General features: G+C 39.2%; 1 non-coding gene across 1 annotated transcript; it reads right to left on the bottom strand.

Annotated features, from left to right (window-relative positions):
* Positions 1-22,652: 22,652 nt before the first annotated feature.
* Positions 22,653-22,782, bottom strand: LOC149300927 (small nucleolar RNA SNORA35). Its single transcript, XR_016272254.1, has one exon. It is a non-coding gene; the product is annotated as a small nucleolar RNA SNORA35 (small nucleolar RNA).
* Positions 22,783-23,892: the final 1,110 nt, after the last annotated feature.

The following is a 23,892-nucleotide window of genomic DNA, read 5'->3' as shown; positions in this document are numbered from 1 at the left end:
ACAATCCTTAACCCCTAAAATGCCACAGTTGCATCCAAGATGCAAACATGGCTTTAAAAGAGTTAATGCTGCGTGATACCTCTCTTGGAGTGATTTTGCAGCAGAGGAGGGTTGGGGCTTGTCTCCACACTGATGTGGAGACCAAAGAAACCCAGGGCTTTGTCCATGAAGCTGCATGAACCTGCATGATCACTGTTGCTGGTCTGCATGAACTTTTGGGCGACAATCTTGGCAACGTAGGAACATTTTTTGTTACTTCACTGGTCGGCTAGGTACATTTTATTATGTAGTACTAGGTATGTCATTCGTGGCAAAGGTTGAATTTATGTTTTTTTAGATTAAGATTTATTTATCTATTGTTTACCATGAAAGGCTGGGATTTGAATTTACAGCTTGTGGGTTAACGAGTCCAAGAGTTTTTTGCCTTTTTCCGCTTGACACCCCTTTGTGACAATGATCGATTTTATTTTGACTGTTTTAACATTTCTGTGGTGCTTGTTTTTAGCTGTTATCTTATTTAATATACCCATATAAGTCATATATTGTTTTTTTTCACACCCCAATATGTGTTCAGCAACATCTCCTGAGTACAGCGATTCCCCTCATGCTTGGGTTTGTCAGTTTCTAATCGGGGGTAAAATTCAGTTTTTAAACTTGGAATTTTGACATTTTGTAAATTCTGCTCCATGTCCTATTTGGAACATCTTTTGAAGCCAGACAATTCAATTTACCCCACAAAAAACATATATTTGAAAACTAGACACCCCATGGTATTTCAAATACTGATATTTTAACTCTTTCCAGGCATTATGTCGACTATCAGCCATAGTGAAATTTTTTTGTTTTTTTCCCCACACACATTGTACTTTTGGTATGAATTTACAGCTCCTGGTATATGTCATTGTCAAATAACAATCCAATATGTGTTCAGCAACATCTCCTGCGTACAATGATACATGGGTTTGTTGGGTTGTTTGGGGACTAAAAGGCCACCTTTGCAAGGTGTGCATTTCTTTGTGAACAGCTTTGAAACTGGCAAATTTCAATTAGACTATCAAATCATTTTTTGTTGTTGTTATAAAACAAGGCTCCCCATGGGCATTTAAATTGCCAGTATTTTAATTATTTTTCCATGTAAGAATTTTTATGAAGATATAGAGCTATTTTTAGGACTTGCTAATAAAAGTAAACATATATATATATATATATATATTTGCATTTTATTTTTACTTTTTCTTTACATTTTATTGGAACTGGAAGGTTCCCTTGATGTTGACATCAGTAGGAATTTTTTTTTACGTTCCCAATTTTTATATTTTACCATTTTAATTTTTTTTCTTGTTGCCGGCGGGATGTTTTCCCTTGGCATGTCAATTGTCATGAAGGGGTTAAAGTACACAAGTTTAATGCTAAGTTCACTGTTGAGTGAGGAGACCTGTGCAAATGGACCAAAAATGTTTCAGAGAAATATTAAACGAAATTCGTTGCCCGGTGCCCACATTCAATCTCTCACACTCTCATTCTTGTTGTGAACGATAATGTGAGAGAGTGAGAGTATGAGAGAGTATAAGTGAATGCGGACCCACAAATTTAGGACAAAAACAAAACACAACACTTTTGTGCAATTCGTATGAATCCAAATCCACAAGTCTAGAAATTGCTTCATGTCTCCCAGGAACCAAAGTCTAGTGACAATAGTGTGAATTTATTTCTGCTATCCCAACACTGTTGAAAACAGAAAAGATGTCACCATTTTTTTGTGTGTTATTAAACATGTTTCACTGAAGTACATAGTTGAATGCATTTGCATGAGCTGAAACACCAGGGACATTTTAACCAAATTTAAATGTTCATATTTGGCAATAAGAAAACAGGAATGGATAATAAAAATAAAACAAGGAAAACAGCTTCAGCAGAAATAAAGATAAAAAAGTATAACGAGAAGTAAAATAATAACTTGTGTGAAGAGCTGTTAAGTACAATTTAAATGTACTGCTTCAATTAGCATAGAAGAGTACATTAGGCAATAAAAATCAACATGCTCAGTAACGCATTTTTCTTTGAAGTGAATCTCTAGATATGCAGTTGTTTTAGAACTGAAGTATCATATGTATAAAAGGCTCAGCCGAGAACTGACAATGCCTAACCCCTTCACTAACGTAAGCTTTTTTCCATTTTTACCATATGTGGGTTTAATTAAAAATACTCTATTTCAGTGGTTGACGTACCCACGCCAGTTATACATTGTTTTGTTTCAAAACAAATAGGGCTTTCATTTGAAACCGTAGAAGAAAATTGTTAGTGCTAGTATGTCAAAAACCTAAAAAAACTAATAAAAAAAAATTTTGTTTTGCAATTTTTATAAAATTTTATCTACGCATTAGGTGCCCCATGTTGATCAAAGACCAAATTTATGTTTGGCAACAACCTCCCATTCTTATTATTTTTTTAAATTGTATTTATTTATTTTGCACGGTAATCAGTGCAATATGAAAAGAGATACAAACTAGGGACCTCTGGAATATGTTATTATAGGAGTGATGCCCCAATGACATCCCTTAGCTCAATTTGTTGTTCAGTGGTTGCTGAAAATTTCACGAGCGACCACTCGGCGCCACTGTGGGTATGTGGGTATGTGTATATGTATTGTGATCCTGCACCCACACAGGGTACCAAACAGCACGATCCTCTAGGGTATTAAAGCCACAGTCTGCTTCCAAACAAAACTCTCTCTCCCCCTGTCCAACAGGTAAGGCTTTATTGCAGTCAGTGCAGCTAATTACTTGCAGCTGACCAGTGCATTGGAGTCAGCCTAAACTCCTGGCCTGGATCCTGTGTCAGTCCAGGTGTATGTAAATTGCGGGGTGGAGCACCAGCCCGCCCTACTCACCGTATGCTCCACCCCAGGGGCCTATATAGAAGCATATTATAATCTGGCGAAACACATACTCCCCCTGGGGCTATATATCATACATAACCCTGCAAAATCGAGGGAGAATGTATACGCCATCCACAACAACACCCTGCACCTTGTTACAGTATGTATGTCTATGATGGTATAGTGGCTGTATGTATGCATGTGTAGAGCTGACCCTGTCCATCATCATACCTCCAACATCCTAAATAAATCCAATACCCAACCCAATTGTTATCCCCCAACCACCATGTTCATGCCACCATTATCATATCTACCCCCTACCATTATCACTCTATATTGCACCACAGTCCTCCCCCTGTCACAAACTGGGTCCATACAGATGACTGTAATAACCCAGAGCGCCCAAAGATTGTGATCAGGAGTTATTGTGCAGTAGTGGAGTGGGACAGGGCCTGGTGCAGGATGACTGCACTCACCCGGTTTGGCATCTAGGGTTGTGCAGCCACATACAAGCACCCTGATATAGCAGCTGATGTAGTCCAGAACAAAGCAGAACTTGGAGGTATCCTGTAGACACCCTGGAGCAGGCATGAGACATAACGGAACATAGAAATGGGCAAGATGCTGCAGGCTGGGAGAATGGAAGCTAAGCAGAGTAACAGCTGAAACTAAACAAGCAAGGAGGACATAGCAAGGAACAGGGAGACCGAGCAAGGAGCATAGAAAGACAGGACCTGGTACAGAGAAAAACAAAGGACGGGGAACAAGGCAAGGAACACAGGGGATGGAGTGAGGAGCCGGAACCCTCGGACGCTTCTCCTTTAAGCAAGGATAGGACATCTTAACTGGGACATGGGGAGAGGAGAGAGGAACCGAAATCCTCAGATGATACACGGTAGGAGGGCAAAGGTACGCAAAATACAGACACACATGAATACAGGACTAGCCTAAGACTATGAGATAACAATTGGAGATTCCGTCACATCATATGGCCATAGTATGCTTAGCCCACCACTGCGCCAAAGTACTCCAATTCTCGGTGGGTCCTAATGCTAAACCCTGCCTACAGAGGTACTAAACAAGCCAAACATGAAATGCAAACACATATCAGAGAGACATACCTGTAGACTGCAGACTGAGACAAACATAACGGGTGGGGCACACCTTATAAAGGGAACAGAGCTGGTGCAAAGAGCAAGACTGGAATCAAGAAATCAGAAGCACAGAACAGAGCATATGGAAATCCAGGAATGGATTAAAGCAAAACATGGGAACTGAGGCAAGGCAAGGAAACTGAAGCAAGGCAAAGAGACTAGAGATGAGTAGCAGCCTGAATGGGACCTGACTTAGAGCTGCCCTTACACCCCCTCCATCTTCATGCTCCCTTTAAAAACTCCTTATCACATCAATACCTACTATTTATTTTCCCATCATCTTAATGCCCTTCCCTTGGCATGCCCCCTTTCATATCCATACAATATTAAACAATAATATTAATTAATTCATACAATTTAACGTGTTCTCTCACCTCCGCGTCTACCAGTCTGTTTTTGCTTTGCGCTTCTGCCAGTCAACAATGGATATGACGTCATATGCGTGCAGCGCTGACTGACATACGTACAATGGGGGTAATTATATGTATGGCTGTGACCTCCATGTCCTTGGTCACGTGTAATTATAAGGACGATTTTGAGGCCGGTCATCAAATTATACCTGTGGCTGCCACCACCAATGAACTTGCAGGAGCAACATACATTTTGTCCCTGTTGCTGCATTGGAGGCCGCAGCCACACAGATAATTAGATGGAAGGTCTCAAGACCAGCCCCATTGGAGGCAGCCTACTGAGAAATCTTCCAGTATCCCACCAGACTAGTCCAGCTCAGAATATTACATGCTAATTAACATTATGCTAGTCTTGCTTGTGATTCCAAAGTAATCTAGAAAACATGTGTAAATCTATGTACAGAAGCCAGTTTTTTATTGTCCTGATCACTAGCAAGTGCTGCCATTGAAATAATGATGTTAGAAGACTTCTTGAGAGATTAGTAGGCATTTATAATATAGTACAATTTACGCTAATCTCTTTTACATTGTATTATTAAAAGATAATTGCAGTAATAAAAACACTGAACTCTATGCTGTCTCTGTTAAAACAAACCAGGCCTACATTCAAAGGGAAGCATGTATTAGAGCACAAAATATCATGGCCTTTTATTAAAATCCAAATTACTCTTCTGAAAAGGGCACTACGTGTTTCTTCTTATAAAGAACAGTTATCCGAATGTTCAAAGATTTATGTTGTCACAGTGTACACTGTCTTTTTTTAATTGTGTTTTGATAGCAGTAAATGTGATCCATGGTTCAGCAGAAAACTACAGTGCATTTTCCTTATGCAAATACTCAAGGGACTGTATTAAAATAAGTGAGAGAGAAAGAGAAGAAAGCTATAAGAACGTAAGAATTCTTGCGGCAGGAAATTGCTTCATAAACAGGCCTTAGTAGACTTTTTATCTGTTGTTACTTGTATACCTTGAGTTCCTGTGCTTAATGCACATGCAATGTGTAAAAAAACAACCCACAGGATTGTCTATATTTTTCTTTATTGTAAAACTCCATTACTGGGGTATACTGTAATATTATCTAATATCTGACTAGGGATGTTGGAATAGTAATAAAGCACATTTACATGGTTCCTTGTTATCAAGCATTATAATATTTAACACAGTGGTGTCTTGGCTAAGGGCAGCATCCAAGGCGCCACCCAAAACTTGTAGCCACTAGTCACCCTACCCCATTGACATAGAATGTTTAAAACAAATAGAATGAATGGGAGGGAGAATACTAATGTTACAGGGTTTGTTAACAAAAATCTGAACATTCAGCATTGCTGAATACCAATGAGTTATAACCACGGACATTTAGTAAAACAAAGCAATAAAGCATATTTCATATTGTTGCTACATATTGAACCCTAATCTGTTTACCATCTAAATCTACCTCTAGCAAAACTATGTAAAGTTGCCTGGTCTTACGGGGAAAAAAAGGGTGTTCTGAACCCTAGTAAGTCAGTAGGGTTAAATGATAAATATAACTGTAATAAGTAAATCTCCTTAACAGCTCTTAAACAGCTTTAGCTAATCAGCATAAAATATCAGAGATACGGGGATTCATTTTATGTTCAATGTCAGCTGAATATTCATCTTATTACATGGCTACCAGGAGCCTCATTTCAATTTGAATAATATTTCTGCTAACAGCAATTTTCACTTAAAGTTATCAACAAAAAGTCCAAATGGAATATTAATTTAGGCTCAAAACACCTCATAGAATTTATATGTAACATTAACTCTATGGACTTTTAGCTCATGTTAATTAAATTTCATTACTGGTTAGATTCTTGGCAAATGAAAATTAGATTTTTAATTTCTTTAATAAAATGCAAGTTAAACCATGTATAACAGTCCTACAAAGTCACATATCTTTGTTACATGTTGTGTACTGTGATATACATAAAACTGTACAGTAGCCAAAGTAGAAATTGAAGAAATATTATTAAAATTATTAGGTTGTTTTTTTAAATGATGTTAATTAATCTGATGAGCAATTGACTAGATTGAGTGACCTTTCATTCCAGGAATAAGATACAAACTTACCCTAACCCAATCCCTAACCCTTTATAAATATTTAGTTAATTTTTTTACAAACAAGCTCACTGAATTTTTGTAATATATGTCTTAAACCTGTACTTGTTTGTCAATCAGCCCCAAGATTGGACCAGAAATCCAATATTCTGGAAGGTTTTGCAAGTTATATATTGGGTTCATTAGTTATCATCCTTATCCTTGGTTTTACACAATGCTGACCATCTACCCTAGACAGTATTAAGTCCACTAGCTTTTGCCTTCAATCACTTGACTTCCACCTATCCAAGATATGCCTAGTTGCATTGATCCAAATAAAGGCAAATAATATGAATCATCCATGTCTGGTGAACACTCCAGGTTGCTACAGAAATAAAGAATAACATAATGAAGGATGTGGGGGAGTGAGTGGATACATTGTGTAAAGAAGAACAGGGGAAAAACAAATATGTATATTTTTGGGAACATGGTTATCAATTCATGTTATGTAAACATATTTAAATAAGCATCAAAGCAACATATGTAAAAAACATATTTTATATGTTATACTTTTGTTTCTCTTTAATTTTTTTGTGTCTCTTGTGCAACATTGGAAATGAATAAAATGCAATTGGTGTACTATACTAAAGTAGTGGACAGTAACTCCAAACAAAGATTGTATTACCTTACATTTATTAAGTGCCATAAGATACAGAATCCATATGTAAAAATCAATACACATAAAAAGCACTATAGACCGATGCTCACATGGACTCCCATCTAATGCATTTTGTGCAATAGGTATAGGCTACAGGTTATTTTTAATAAATATTCATTTTTGGTTGCAATGATTGTCCATTTCTTCCATTTCTTACCACTCTAATTGCCTATTAACTGTACACTGTCTGTGGCGTACCAGAATAAACATCCATAATCGATTCAATCAGCCGTCTAAAATCCATACTCATGAAAAAAGAGAAAACGAGTACTAAAATCATACTCACTAATAAATGAGTAAATTCCCAGGACACATCGTCAAGTAACAAGTGCAAATCACTCAACCTGCCATACACATTTAGTGACTATACGGTTGTGTAAAAAACAAAGTACACCCTCTTTGAATTGTATGGTTTTACATACCAGGACATAATAACAATTGTTTGTTCCTTAGCTGCTCTAAAAATTAGGTAAATACAACCTCAAATGAACAACAGCACATGACATATTGCACAGTATCATGATTTATTCAACAAATATAAAGCCAAAATTGAGAAGCCATGTGTGAAAAACTAAGTACATCTTATGATTCAATAGCTTGTAGAACCACCTTTAGCAGCAATAACTTAAAGTAGTCGTTTTCTGTTTGACTTAATCAGTCTCTCACATCGTTGTGTTGGAATTTTGGCCCACTCTTCTTTACTCTTCTTTGCTTATGCACAGTTCTCTTAAAGTTCCACTGCAATATTAGGGGTTGAGGGCTAGACTTCAACTGGGCCATTGCAACACCTTGATTTTTTTCCTTTTGAGCCATTCTACTGTATTGTAGATTTGCTAGTGTGCTTGGGATCATTGTCCTGTTGCATGACCCAATTTCGGCCAAGCTTTAGCTGTCGGACACATGGCTTCTCCTTTTAATCTAGATTACTTTGGTATACAGAGGAGTTCATGGTCGACTTAATGACTGCAAGGTTCCAAGGTCCAATGGCTGCAAAGCAAGCCCAAATCATCACCCCTCCACCACCGTGCTTGATATGTGTCAATATGTTGATGTTTTGATATGCTGTGTTTGGTTTTCGCAAAACGTGGCCCTGTGCATTATGGCCAAATATCTCTTCTTTGGTCTCGTATGTCCAAAAGACATTGTTCCAGAAGTCTTGTAGTTTGGTTGTTGCAACTTTGCAAACCTAAGCAGTGCTGCCATGTTCTTTTTAAAGAGAAGAGGCTTTCTCCTGCCAACCCTTTCAAACAAACCATATTTGTTTAGTATTTTTCTAATTGTCCTGGACTTTAACACTTAACATGCTAACCGAGGCTTGTAGAGTCTGAGATGTAACTCTTGGCTCTTTTTTTCAATTGCTCTTAGCATTGCACGGTCTGACCTTGGGGTGAGTTTACTGGACGTCTTGAATGTTTTCCACTTTTGAATATTCTTTCTCACTGTAGAATGATGTACTTTAAATTGTTTGGAAATTGCAGATTGATATGCAGCAACAATTGATTCTCTAAGATCAGTTGCAAAGGTCCATTTAAATCAGTTTAGGAATTTTTAGCAGAACAGTTTATGACTGCGTAACTTGAAAGGGTTGATGTTGCAAATGACATTCTCCCTGTCAAGATGCCAAATTGTTATAACTAATCGTGCAAATTGCAATTAATTAGCTGCTGGGGGTGTTTTGCCCTAGTTAATTAAGTAAATATTATTGATTACTTTTATCTAAAGGTAACAAAATAAGGCCATAATTTGGATTGAAATATTCCATGCTTAAAGTAAAATAACACGTGAATGTTAAGGCACTTTTCTCTTAATCGCAGTAGGATGTCATTGTCAAAGCTTGTGAACCTAGTTCATGAATATGGGACATTTACTAAACTCTAAACTAAACTAAAACGTAAGTAACTCGCAGATTCAATTACCTACACCTTGCTTGTGAGTTGCAAATGCACGCTGAAACTTAGCTCCAACTTGCAAATTTGACTTGCATCCCCAGATAACCCTCAATTTAAAATTTAAAAGAAGTAACAATAAACTATACAAAATTGAATTGGTGTCCCCTAGGTTGAACCCTCCCCTTCCCCCACCCTGTGTGCAGTTCGGTGGATATGTAATAAAACAACCTCATGGGGGTATATGGTCCACAATGCAGCTGTACCTATCTCATGCCTTGTGGAATGGTGGATTAAAAGAATAAAAATGAATGTTGGTAGACAGAGATCCCATATATACCCCCTTCCCCAACACTTCCCATTGGAATGGTGATTAAAGCAACATTAACCCTTTTAGAGATGCATAGACGCAGTCCTGTGCCTCTCCATTAATCCCATAGAATAAAGAAAGTCTTTAAAAAAAGTCCCCATCCCACCAGGGTTCAGGGAAAGTCATGGAGTGGGTATAATACTTCCTGGAAATGGTCTTGGGGAGAAGTATAGACAAGCTTTTTATCCCTTCCACTGTTAATTATTTAATAACCCCACAGTACACAGTGTAGGGTAAGGAGGGGTAGACGAGGAAATTACTTTTTTAGTTTAACTCATTTATTTTTAATTGTTTACTGTTGATATTTAGCATGTTTTTTTAAACATTAAATTTTACAAGCTGACATTCAGCTTACACACCCTTGCTGTCCACTCACATACTTTAAAATTGTATACACTTGCAAGCAAATAGTAAATTACTGAATGTATAACTGCCTTGTGATAGTTAGGATGCCTCGATTATGCAGCTGATGTCAATTTATCCCTTAAACCTAACTTATGTTTTGAAGTGTAGCACAAGTCACAAGCATATACAATTAATAAAGTTTTATGAAATCATATTGGGATCTTGTCTTTGAAAATAAGTTTTTCCTAGAATTGCTGTTTTTTTCATTACCATTTTAGGGGGAGGCGGGAATTGGTGTGATATTGCTTTTACCAACCATATTTTACTGTGATTTGAATGGACTTAGAATTGTAATAATTAGAAGTGATTATAATACATGTGATAGTCTACCTTCAAGTCACTTTAATAATCTCAAGTGACTTAAGTGACCCAAAATGGTAAAAAATATTTGATCCTATTAACAAGATGTAATTTGATATTAATTGACATAAAGTTCAAAACAATGAAAGATACAATGTTTTTTTAAATTGTATTTTTGGTATGACAACACTGGATAGGTGGGGCTTTTTATTTTTATCTAACTAACTACTCTATGACTTGGGTGAATGCAGTTAACTTATATTTGTTATTAAAAAAAACCCACATAATTCAATGTGAAATACATTTAATGATAGCTAATTTTCAATGTGACATATGAATAAAGTTGTATCTTTTCTCCATAACACAAATACTGCACAACTGGTGATGGAATGCTCTGACCTTCAAAAGAGAAAACAAATGTAATCTTTATCTTTGTGATTGAATGCTCTTTAAAATATCAATTATTCCAATTCTCAGCTGAAATGTTAAAGCAGTTCAGATGCTTTCACAGTGAGAGAGATGTTCCCAGGATCTATCAAAGCTCATTTCATTTAATCCACATTAACATCTCCTCCACTAGCATTGGGCAAAAGAGCATAATTTACAATGTCCTTTTAAATAATGATTGTGTCAATGCTTGCTGTGTAGTGCCAAGTTTGATTGGCTGTAGAAAGATAGGAAAGGAACTCCAAAGGTAATGAGTTTGCACGGTAAGAAACAGAAGGCGCAGAAGTGTAACTGGTAGGAGGCTGCAGAAGAGCCAAAGAGCAAATAATAGATTAGATCTTGAACTAGTCCAGAAATATGTAGATTACCATTTTTTGAAAATTAAATACAAGCAAACTAAAATCATAAGGTTTTTTTGTCAATGGCCTAAATAACATATGGACAGTTTCCCTAATGTGGGTTTTAGAAACTCAAGCAGCATAAGACTGATTTTAAAATGAATATGGATCTCCTGGGGCAAAATGGACATTTTGCCAGAATATAAATAAGGTTTGGCTGAAAGTTATTTTAAAACTGCATTATGGATGTTGAAGTGACTATGACAATTAAGACATGAGTTTCAACACTGAACTAAATTGTAATACATACATCATGGTTTAAAAATATTCCAATGTTCCAATATGTTAAAGTATTTGGTAAATTTATTTACATATATGTTTTATTTTGCACATGTTTTTGTTGAGGAACATGTCTGTAGTTGGGTATTCACAGACTTGGATTGTTGGAATGCAGTATACCATGGATATGGTAATATCAAATCACGAGGATATAATGCATTCTGAAAAATAGACGTGAATCTTTTGGACTGGGCCGGGCTTGTGTCAGATAGATGGTGCAATTTTCAGGGAAAGCACCAACCTTTTAACTGGAAATGTGTCTCTAGGAGAAGTTTCTTGTGACACTCGACTGGTCAGTTGTGGAAACCTATATCTACCTACTGTCAGGGACTCTTCTCCCACCCTAACTCTGTGAAATGGGCAGGACTACGCCTGCTTTTTCAATCACTCACCTTTTTTCCTTCTTGCTGTTTATCCACAAGGTCTTCTTTATATGAATTAAATATATCCATATGTACAGTTAAAAAGGCAAAAACTATACAACGTGCTGCATATAATTACAAAAAGGGGAAAAAAGGAAAAAAATGTTAATTGGCAAAAATTCTTAGGAATTGGATAATCATTGTAAAACCTACCTTTTTAAATTTTGGATTTAAATAAACTTATAAATCTGTGCAAATGTACCAAACATTTTTCCAACATTATGTTTTGTTTTTGGTCCATTCATTTTCATGCAATAAATTTAGCTTCCTGCCTTTTTGGTTCGGATGAAATTCGGAGGGCTTTTTCCATTTAAGGACAAAATTTGTTGTCACTCTCTCATACTCTCTCACACTCATGTCTCCTTACCTTCTCTGCCGACCGCTTCCATGTCCCTGTCTCCTTTCTTGCAGCTTTGCTTTTTGTCTTGCCTCTTCTTGTTCTTCTGTCTTCTTTTTCATGTCTTCTTCTTCCGTTTCTGCCAGATATCAGCTCATTAACCAGGCCTACCGGAATGCTTCCTAAAAGGACAGCGTGGATGTGCTCTTTTGCAGAAGTACTCCAAGTGGCAAGAATAATGCAGATGGGTCCAAGCGTTTCCGCACCTCTTTCTCCACGATCCGTCAGCATTATTCTTGCCTCTCTGAGTACTTGTGTAAAACGGCGGAGCAACATGGGACAGCCTCTCCCCATTCCTCCAATTTGGAGAGAAGATGCGGAAGGAGGTGCTGCCCTTTTGCAGAAGTGCTCTGGGAAGCCTGGTTCACAGAGCTGATACGGGCAAATAAGCAGACAAAGAAAGAAGACATGAGAAAGAAGACAGAAGAACAAGATGAGGAGCTATAGGAAAGGAGACATAGACATGGCTGTCCGTGTAGAAGGTAGGCATTGAGAGAGAATGTGTGACAGTGTGAGAGCGTTAAGTAAAAGTAAGTGAGCATGAAAAAGCAACAAAATACAAACTAAAACGTACTTTTTGTTTGTTTTGTAAGCATTCTTATGCATGCTTACGTGTGTATTATTTTTCTTTTTCCATTAAACTAAGTTTTTTTTAGTGCCACTATTTAATAGTATGTTACAAAACTTCTATTGCACCAAATGTGCTGTTAAATATTACTATTGGTGTCTAATTTTGTATATTTTGTAAAGATGATATCTTTATTGGCTAACTGACATATAATGGATTGCAAGCTAGGTCTCTTCTTCAGGCATATTATACTGGTTTCAAACTGCCTCTGGAAACAGCATCAGCACAAGCACTCTGTGTCAGGAGCTCCATTAAATGTGTTTCCATGGCTGAGCAGCTGCACACAAGACAGAGATCACTATGTCCAATACCAAGCTTGGGGTAAAACATGGACTTTTATGACATTGCATTCAATACATAGATATTAATATGCAGGTGGTCACCCTTTGCAGCTATAACAAGCTTCCACTCTTCTGGAAGGCTTTTTCATAAGATTTTGAAGTGTTTCTTTGGGAATTTTTGCCCATTCATCCAGTAGAACATTTGTGAGGTCAGGCACTGATGTTGGATGAGAAGGCCTGGCTTGCAATCTCCGTTCCAGTTCATCCCAAAGGTGCTTGATGGGGTTGAGGTCAGAGCTCTGTGCAGGCCAGTCAACTTCTTCCACATCAAACTCATCTAACCATGACTTTATGAACCTTGCTTTGTACAAAGGGGCACAGTCATGCTGGAATAGAAAAGGGTCTTCCCAAAACTGTTCCCACAAATTTGGAGGCATACAATTGTCTAAAATGTGTTTAAAGGTTTAGCATTAACATTACCCTTTACTGGAACTAAGGAGCCTAGCCCAAAACCTGACATATAAATATATATAACATAAATACCGCTAATCAGAAGTGCCGTGATTTTGTACCTATTTTTTATACACAAGTGTATGTCAGTGTAATCATAGAGATTTTAGAGTGAGTCTGGCAGGTCAATATCACTATTCAATGAGCTGCAAATAGAACATGTCTGCAGGACAACCTATATTGGTAATTAGCAATGCCTAATACTTACCAGCCAGAAAAGCCAGGAGTAAGCTTTTTACTTTTTTGGAGAAAATACCGTATTTGCTCGATTATAAGACGACCCTGATTATAAGACGACCCCCCAAAATCTGAATATTAACTTAGGAAAAAAAGAAAAAGCCTGAATATAAGACGACCCTAAAGGAAAAAAGTTTTACCAGTAAATGTTAATTCATGTAAACTATTTTTTTTAATAAAAGCTATGATTGAGAAAAATATTTTTTTTGTTTTTATTTCTTGTATTTTCCAACCTGTCCCCCAGTTACGCACATCTGCCCCCAGGCTTGCCACTCCAATATGGCACTGTGGCCCATGATATGCCTTTTAACCCTCTATATGCCACTGTGCCCCATGGTATGCCTTTTGACCCCCTATGTGCCACTCTGCCTCCAGAAATGCCTTATACCCCTATATGCCACTCTGCCTCCAGAAATGCCTTATACCCCTATATCCCATTCTGGCATTTAGGGGGTTAAAATGCATATTATGGGGCAGAGTGGCATATAGGGAGGTATAAGGCATTTCAGGAGGCAGAGTGGCATTAAGGGAGTTAAAAGGCATTGTATAGAGCACTCTGCCTCCAGAAATGCCTTATACCCCTATATGCCACTCTGGCATTTAGGGGGTTAAAATGCATATTATGGGGCAGAGTGGCATATAGGTGTATAAGGCATTTCAGGAGGCAGAGTGCTCTATTAAATGCCCCCTTAACGCCACTCCAGAAATGCCCTATGCCCCCATTTAACACACACACACACACACACACACCCTATACCCCCATTTAACTAACACACACACACACACACACTCTCCCCTCCCCTCCCCTCTCAGCCCTCTCTTACCGGTGCTTCCAGCCGGGGCAGCGGGTTGACGTCGCCTTCTGCTGCAGCCGGAAGGAGGTGGAGTTGGCAGCGGGGGTTTGTCTGCGTCCGTCACGTATACTTTCCCCGGCTGTCAGAGATCAGAGTTCCCCGCACCGGTGCGGGGAACTCTGATCTCTGACAGTCGGGGAAGGTTTGCGCGACGGACGCAGACAACCCCCGCTGCTAGCCACACCTCCTTCCGGCTGCAGCGGACGTTGTCTACGCGGATCGCGTAGACGTCAACCCGCTGCCCCGGCAATACAGCAGGAAGCACCGGTAAGTGTGTGTATGATGGGGGGGGGGTGAGACAGGAGGATCCAGGTCCCCTGCAGCGGTGCGGGGGATCTGGATCTTAGTCTCCTAATCAGACTCTATTTGAGGTCTGATTAGAAGACGACCCCGATTAGAAGACGAGGGGTATTTTTCAGAGCATTTGCTCTGAAAAAAACCTCGTCTTATAATCGAGCAAATACGGTACTAGTTTGTGAAAAAGCATAATGTAAATTAATTAAAGCTAGTTGGACAAACTTATTCAGAAAAATTTTTAACAGTTTTATGTGTATATGAGTCTAGCATCCATAACTCAAATTATTTTTTCAGCAAGTGCCAATCATTATTGACCAATGCCTTTCCTTTAACAGTTTTGCTCAGATCAGCTCTTCACTTAATGTGAACATGTATGTTTTAACTGCTTCATAAGTTTTGCCTAGATACGGCCTCTCAGGTGTTTGGAAATGCGTAACCAAAAAAAAGCAATTGACCTACCTTTTAAATAAAAAGGACATCTGCACGCAAGTTAGAAATGCTATAGCACCACCTGTGGGTTTTACGCTCTAGTATTCAAAGAGTTAACACATTGTATACCAAAGTGAGAAATCAATACAGTTCACCAGCACAAACTGTTAAATATACTATAACAATCTTTTTATAGGATATTTTTGTTGTTGAATGAGCCAGACTGACTGGAGCCTTCAACTATTTTGCTCTTCAAGCATTTATTACAAAAAAGCCATCAGAGAATTTGGTAATAGATGTAATTGAGTTGATACAAATATTATATTTGTATCAGCAGAGCAAAATCTTTACAATGTGAATTTTAGTGCCAGGAGAGATTTAATGAGTACAAAAAGGTTGTACTTGATTAAACTCAGCTTCACTTTTCATAACTTTGCATAAATGCAATAAATAAATAAAACAGTTTTTTTTATTATGTAGAGACTATAAACATATATTATTTAAAGGCAATAAAAATGGATATTATTTTTCCTTAAATACCCCTCTTAAAATCATAATTCTACCAGCTACAATGTAAGCAGGCTAGGATATCTGAAAATGAATGATCTTTGAAGACCATGGTTGAAGGGCGTCATGCAGAGTTGGACTGGGGCTTAAAACAGGACAGGGCATTTCAGGCAGTTTGAACGTAGGTGTAGGATTGGAGTTGAGTGCTGGTAATTTATCTTTGTTTTTTAGTAGTGTTATTTATTCTAGTATTTTTTTACAGGTTCATTTGAAAGAAAATTGTAATTGTATATTGTTTGCTAGATGTACACAGAAATAAACTTTAAAAGTCTAGTGCTTTTATACATATACTTTGCAGAGGTAGTAGTTATTTTCATTTTGCGTTATCATTGCACATATTCAAATATATTTAAATTCATATAAAATTGAACAGTGTAATTTTATGTTTTAAAAATAAGGAAAGAGTGGTGATTTGCTACAGCTGCTTAGCGGTAATGTCTTTATAAACCTTGCTTTGTGCACAGGGGCACAGTCGTGCTGGAACCGGAAAAGTCCTCCTAACATGCTTGCACAGTGTGTAAGCGAAGATGGGAAGCTGCAGAAATAGTGAGGAGGTAAAGGCGGGAGGGGGTGTGCATGTTTGTATGTATGTGAACATGGATGTTTATGTATAAGTGTATGTAGGCGTGAATATCCATGTATAAGTGTGTGTGTGTGTGTGTGAGCATAAATATGTATGTGTAAGTGTTTTTGTGTAAGCATGTATGTGTAAGTGGTGTGAGATGGAGTGTGTGTTAGCATGTGGTGTGAAAGGGTGTGTGTGTTAGAATTAATGTGTACGTGTGTGTTAGTATGAGTAAATGTGTTAGCATGTGTACATTTGTGTAAGTGTGTTTACTTGTGTGTGCCAGAGTGTATGCTCATGGAGGAAGGAGTAATAATGGCACAGGCAAGCTGTTTTGGGTGTTAGCATAGGACTGATAAGCTGCTTGGGGTAAAGGTGGCGCTCACAAGCTGTTTGGGGGCAAAGGTGGCACATGTTGATCTGAGAAGTTGGGGGACCCCTGGGGCAAGTTTCCTAGTTACGCTACTGAGTGCTAAAGCTAAAAAAAAGGATATTAGCGATAAAGAATCGTAAAATTTTTATAACAATACTGGTAATAATCAAAATGTTAAATAATGTTGCTAGTTAATGCAGCAGTAGTTAAAATTTAGAAAAGATATTGGATACTGTGCACTGTTTCACTGTTGCAGATTCTTCAGAGGTGACTAGCAGGTGTGACCATTTGACCCTGTCTTACAAAATGACAGGAATAGAGGGAAAGGAGACCGTAAAAAAGGAAACATCTTACATCTAATGATAGCACAGTGATATAGCTATACATAAAATCACTTTGTAAATATTGAAAAACAACATAGCTTCAATGTGCCACAGAACAGACCTATTAAAGTACAAAACCAAACTAATCAACAATCAAGGCTTTAACAATCAACATCAAAAAAATAATATTTTTACAGAAAAATTACCTCTTTTTTTCTTTTTTAAGACAGGACACCAGTATAAAAAAAGGGAGTTTTTAACATGCTTTTCTTAAAATGTAATTTATTTATTGCATTGCACATGTAGTCTACAGAATGTTGGCCCCACCACCTGTGAACTAAAAACGTGAATATGAGAACACATAAGCAACACACCACAGTACATAAGGGTATAACAAAACATGCTAATTTCCTATTAAAAAACAAAATCTAAAAAGATGCCATCCTTTTATACCTATTTGTAAAGTAAATAACAAAACATTTTTATTTCTTTTTATATATTTTTTTCTTTTTCTTCCTGGTCCTGGAAAGGTTAATCTATACCTCCTCTTTTTGAGAAATTTCATGCAATCACACACCATTTATATCACTCCAATCACTATATTTGTACACAGAGACTCTATCGTACCCACAGGTATCCAATAATTATATGCAGCACTCTCACTGCAAGATTGATACACTATTACATATTCACAACTTAGAAAGCATAATAGTGGTCATTATAGCATTTTAAATGGCAGCATCTTGAATATAAATATTCAGATTGTAATTTACTCTATAACAGAATTTTAATGTTCATTCCACCTTGAGTATTTTTGATCACTCCTTGGTTGATCTAATGTATTTTTTGGGGGCGTGGCCTGCAGCTGAAGTGAGAGGATGCACGGCTGAGCTCCTCTCCATACAACCCTGACAAAACCGGCACAACTCAGCTCACCAACCGGCTAAAATACGGGCAAACTGAGTCCCGGAACACCGCTAGCCCCAGAGCACACACCAGCCACACCTCACACCACGACCGGCGTAAAGAAAGGAGAAGACAGCGGTCCCGACAAAAAACTTCGCGAAACGAGCGTCATCTTACCTCCCATCCTCCCTGCTCCACGGCCGCCATCCGTTGCTTCGCACGGACGAAGTTCTGCTGTCTCCTGGGAGCGGCTGCACCATCTCTGCTGCTCCGGTCGCGGAAACGGCACTCCCACGCAGCAAGAAGCAAGGAACAAACGGGGTAAGGGACGCCTTTACAACGGCTCTCCGCCATTTTACACGCACCGGCTCCCACACGCTGAGACATCTCCCAGCCAGGACGCCCAGTAATCCCTGTTATAAAACCAAACTGTTATTTGCAGCTTTTTGGCACTAGATCAATCCTTCAGTTTCTGAGCACATTATTGTCCGATTTTCGGCAGATATAGGGACTAACAGGATAATCAAGAAAACTTATTAACAAAAAAAAAAAAAAAAAAGTTTTTTTTCAAATATACTACAGAATGTACTTAATATCACAGGAGCGCAGTAGTACACAACAAAGGCCTTTATGTTATTGCATTCACATCTTTGACAACCGAAGGGCATGTGAAAGTATCCTGATACAGATTACTACGCTCTCTCCAATTTTGCATCAACTCACATTATGCCCAGCCGGCGATCTAAAAAACAAACCCCGCTCAAACTTACTACATTTTACTCTCCGAAAGATAACAACCAGTCGTTATCTAATTTACTTTCTTCAACGGAAAATACACAAAGTGACTATCGTTCACTATCATCTATCCATACTTCTATGTGTTCAACCATGCCTCCCAAACCCACCCCGGCAGCCTCTAATACACTTTCGGAAGAAGCTGCTTCAACAGCCTCAATGGGAGACGCTAAACTTTCACCTACTATAGAAACCACTATTAGATCTCTATTTCAAGAATTCAGAGAATCCCTACAGCAAGATTTTATGTCCTCCCTAAGTACCTTATCCAAAGAAGTTACCAGCATAGGGGAAAGGACTGCACACCTTGAGGGAAAAATGGGGGAATTTACTGATGCCCACAACGCTCTAGTAGACACTCAAAATGAAATGACAGATGATTTATTCGAACTCAAATTGAAATTGGCAGACCTAGAGGATAGGTCTAGACGAAACAATATTAGATTCCATGGAATCCCAGAATCAGTACAAGCTCCAGATCTCAGAGACTTTCTCATTGATTATTTTACAATTCTTACACCTCAAGCGGATCAGCGAGATATGATTATTGATAGGGTCCACAGGATTCCAAAACCTTCTCATCTCTCCAAGGACGTACCCAGAGATGTCCTGGCAAGGATCCATTTCTTCCAATACAAAGAGGAAGTTCTTAAAGCAGCCAAGAATACTCATACACTACCTGAACGCTTCTCTAAAATAGCGTTATTCGCTGACTTGTCAGCCGCTACTTTGAAAAGAAGAAGAGCGTTCTCTACCACCACCGCAATTCTGAGAGACAAAAGAATCCCTTATCGTTGGGGATTTCCTGTGAAACTTCTTGTAACCAGGAATGGAGCCACTCATGCACTTCATCACCCTAGTGCGGCACTTCATCTAATTAACAAATGGTTCCCTGACTCTGTACAAGAGACTTCCACATCGCCGCATAAGAGGAGACCTGCCCCTCTCCACCAAGAATGGACCACTGTCAGAAAGTCTTCCTCAGTGGATTCATCATTGGGACACGGATGCTCCCACTCAAGATCCCGATCTCCTACTTGAAAACCAGAACACCTCAAGATGTACATGGACACGTGTTATCCAACTTTCCGGAATCACAGATCCTATGGACTTCCCGTCCAACACACCCGGTCCCTTCGTCAAACTCCTTTGCTCAATGCTCCAGTTCCTTCCTGACTGGACATTCTTTAGCCGTGTATGGTTAGCGACAACTCTTTATCCTCATTCAGGGTTGGGCAGTCAGTTATAATCTCTGCCAATGGTTTTGGCTTGTTCTCACAGAACACTATTGTTGTTATCTAAAGTTGAATGTTTTCTGTTTTTATTGCACTCAACTCGTTCGAAATTTCTCTATGTGAATGTTGTTATCGATGGTATACCACTTCATTTTTGGAGTTGGGCAGGTGCGTTATCTCATCCAATTCACTTAATTTATCACAATGGTAGTTAAATTATCTACTTTAAATGTGAAAGGCTTGAATAGCCCCTTTAAACGAAATTTATTTTGGAAAGAATGTCGCAACCTGCAATGTGACGTAATCTGCGCACAAGAGACTCACCTGCTTGACTCTGACACATTTAGGGTTAAACATAAAAACTTTCCTAATATCTTTTTTACACCTAATACAAAAAAAAAAAGGGGCGTACTTATAGCTATTAAGAACTCGGTGGCATTCCGTTTGATTGATGTTACGTATGATGCTAATGGTCGATATATTACCGTATTTTTCGCTCTATAAGACGCACCTGCTGATAAGACGCACCTAGATTTTAGAGGAGAAAAAAAAAGGAAAAAATATTTTGAGCTAAAAAATGGGCTAAAATATTTATTACAATAACTGAATAAGCTATGAACACAGTAAGACACACACAGTAAGACACACACAGACACAGTAAGACACACACAGACACAGTGAGACACACACACACACACAGTAAGACACACACACACAGTAAGACACACACACACACAGTAAGACACACACAGTAAGACCTCCCTCCCTAACCCCCCTTCTCAGTATCTCCCCTCTAACTCCCTAACCCCCCCTTCTCAGGATCTCCCCTCTAACTCCCTAACCCCCCCCTTCTCAGGATCTCCCCCCCCCCCGCCCCGGTCACTTACCTTAAACTCCTGTGTTGGAAGCGTGAGGCGTTTGTCTCGGGTGCCGGCGCTTCACTGCTGAGCGCCGGCGTCTGACGTCATATGCCGGCGCCCAGCGTAAAGCGCCGGCACCCGAGACAAACGCTTCCAACACAGGAGTTGAAGCGCTGAGGCAGGCGGCGGTGGCGGTGGCGGCCGCTGCGGCTGCCGCCAGCAAAGGATTCCTGTATATCTGTCAGGCAGAGGGGCCCGAGAGTTGCCGAGCGGTTGTCTTCAGCAACCGCTCGGCACCCCTTGGGCCCCCCTGACTGGCAGAAATCCAGGACTCCTCTGCTGGCGGCCGCCGCCGCCTGCCTCAGTTGCGACCCCGGATTTATCGGCGTATAACACGCAGGTAGGGTTTAAGCTCCGGATTTTAGTTAAAAAAGTGCGTGTTATACGCCGATAAATACGGTATATCGTTGCCCCCCCTCCCTGCCTCCCTGCCTGCCTGCCTGCCTGCCTGCATGCATCTTCGCTCCATAAGACGCGGCTGATTTTTCATCCTACTTTGGGAGGAAAAAAACTGCGTCTTATGGAGCGAAAAATACGGTATTTTAAACTGTGACATTAATGACGTGAAGTTCTCTATTGTTTCACTCTATGCTCCCAATAGGCGACAGGGGAAATTTCTTTCTCACCTACTCACGGCTCTCGACAAACATAGATATGGGGCGATCATATTGGCTGGGGATTTTAACAAGGTCCTTTCCCCCCCGTATAGATAAGAACCCTCACAACATATCGGACACAAACACGGACATTTATAACATTCTCTTTAACCCCTTCGTGACAAAGGCTGATTTTACTTTTTGTACCCTTCGTGACAATGGCTGTTTTATCGTTTCTGCGGTGTTTGTGTTTAGCTGTAATTTTCTCTTAACCCATTTACTAAACCCACACAAGTTATATATTGTTTTTTTCAGGACAAGAAGGGCTTTCTTCAGACACCAAAATTTTTTTCATATGATGTAATTTCCTATAATAAAAATAATAAAATATGACGAAAAATTGAAAAAAAAACAAATTTTCTCACTTTTATTTGAAAAATCTTTTATTCATCATAAAAAACTACTGAAAAAACCTGCTAAATAGATTCTACTATTTGTCCCAAGTTTAGAAATACCCAATGTTTTTATGTTTTTTTGCTTTCTTCTACACGTTATGGGGCAATAAGTACAAGTAGCGTTTTGCTAATTCAAAACCATTTTTCTCTGAATCTGGTAATTCTGTCTCTATGTGGTATTTGGGGCATCTTTGAAGCCAGCAAATTAAATTTACCCCACCAAACCATATATTTTTGAAAACTAGACACCCCAGGGTATTTTAGATGCTGATAGTTTAACCCTTTCCATGCACTAATCCTACCACCAACCCTTGTCAAAGTTTGGGATAGTAATTGTTTTTGGTGTTTTTTTCACATACTTTGTACTTCAGGTGTGAAATTACAGCTCCTGGTATATGTTGCTGTCACACAACACCCAGATATGTGTCCAGCAACATCTCCTGAGTACATTGATACCCCACATGCATGGGTTTGTCAGATTGTTTGGGGGCAAAAGGGCCACATTTGGAACATGAGCAATTCAAATTCAGTAGGAATTTTACATCTGGGTAAAGAAAAATGCTTGTACCCAACTATCAGTAGGGACAGGTTACAAGAAAGCCTGGCCTATCTCCAAGAAGGGATTTGATCTAGCACCTTAAGTGGTCCCTCATGCCACAGAATGGACACAGGGGTCACTTGACAGTGCAAATAAAAACGCTTAAAAATGGTGGAGCAAATAAAAGCTAAAAAACTGTAAATGTAACAAAAAATAAAAAAAAAATACAAAAATGGAGCAGGAACAAAAAAAAAATTAAAAATGGGAAACTGTGTGATACAGCTTGAAGCAGTCACCGACACAGAGTGCAGGTTTTCCAGGGCAATCTGGACAGTAAAATGTGGTGTCCTTTCTTTGCCCCCTGCTGTAGCATACCCTGCATCTCTTTTGGGGATTCTGCTTCTTTGCTGTAGGGGGGATTTTAAAAATAAAATGGGTAGCCCCAATTCTGTTGGTTCCCATCACTACTTGGGGACCAGGTGCATCACGGTACAAGATACCTGAAATTACTTCGAGCTGAAACTGCAAAAAAGACAGCTTCAGCCCAGTGTCTGCTTTTTTGTGCAGCAAAAAAGCGTTATAGGTTGCAATTTGCATTAGATAAATTGCAACCTTCTTGTACCAGGCCTTTGTCTTCCTCATAATGAGGTAGGGCTGTAGGAGTTGATCTGACAGATCAACTCCACCCATGTGCTTGTTATAGGCCCTGATGCACACTGGCTTTGTAGTGACCCCAGCTCTGCCACGGACAGAAACCTCCACGGTTCTCTCATCGTGGATGGTGCTCAGCATGCACACCTCTTTTCTGTCCTTGAACTTCAATGCCAAAAGCTCCTCTTGGCGTAGAGCTGAGGTCTCCCCCTTTCGTAGCCGGGTTCGTACCAGGCGTTGTGGGAAACCCAAGCGGTTCTTTTTTATAGAACCGCAAGCTACCGTATCGAAACAATACAGCAGCTTGAACAAAGGGACGCTTGTATAGAAGTTATCTACATACAAGTGGTAGCCTTTGTTCATAAGGGGGAATATTAGGTCCCAAACAATCTTGGCACTGGTGCCCAGATGATCTGGGCAACCTGGAGGGTCAAGGTAGCTATCCTTACCCTCGTATACCCGGAAGGCATGAGTATATCCTGTCTCGCTCTCGCAGAGCTTATACACCTTCACTCCATACCTGGAGCGCTTGGAAGGAATATACTGCTTGAATCCCAACCTTCCTTTATATTTCATTAGGGATTCATCCACGCAGATATTCTTTCCAGGTG

The sequence above is a fragment of the Sceloporus occidentalis genome, unplaced genomic scaffold (genome assembly GCF_023333645.1).
Source record: "Sceloporus occidentalis isolate IW3139 unplaced genomic scaffold, rSceOcc1.0.p SCAF_22, whole genome shotgun sequence".
Lineage (NCBI taxonomy): Eukaryota > Metazoa > Chordata > Lepidosauria > Squamata > Phrynosomatidae > Sceloporus > Sceloporus occidentalis.
The sequence above is the reverse complement of the archived record's forward strand: the minus strand, read 5'-3'. Positions and strand labels throughout refer to the sequence as shown.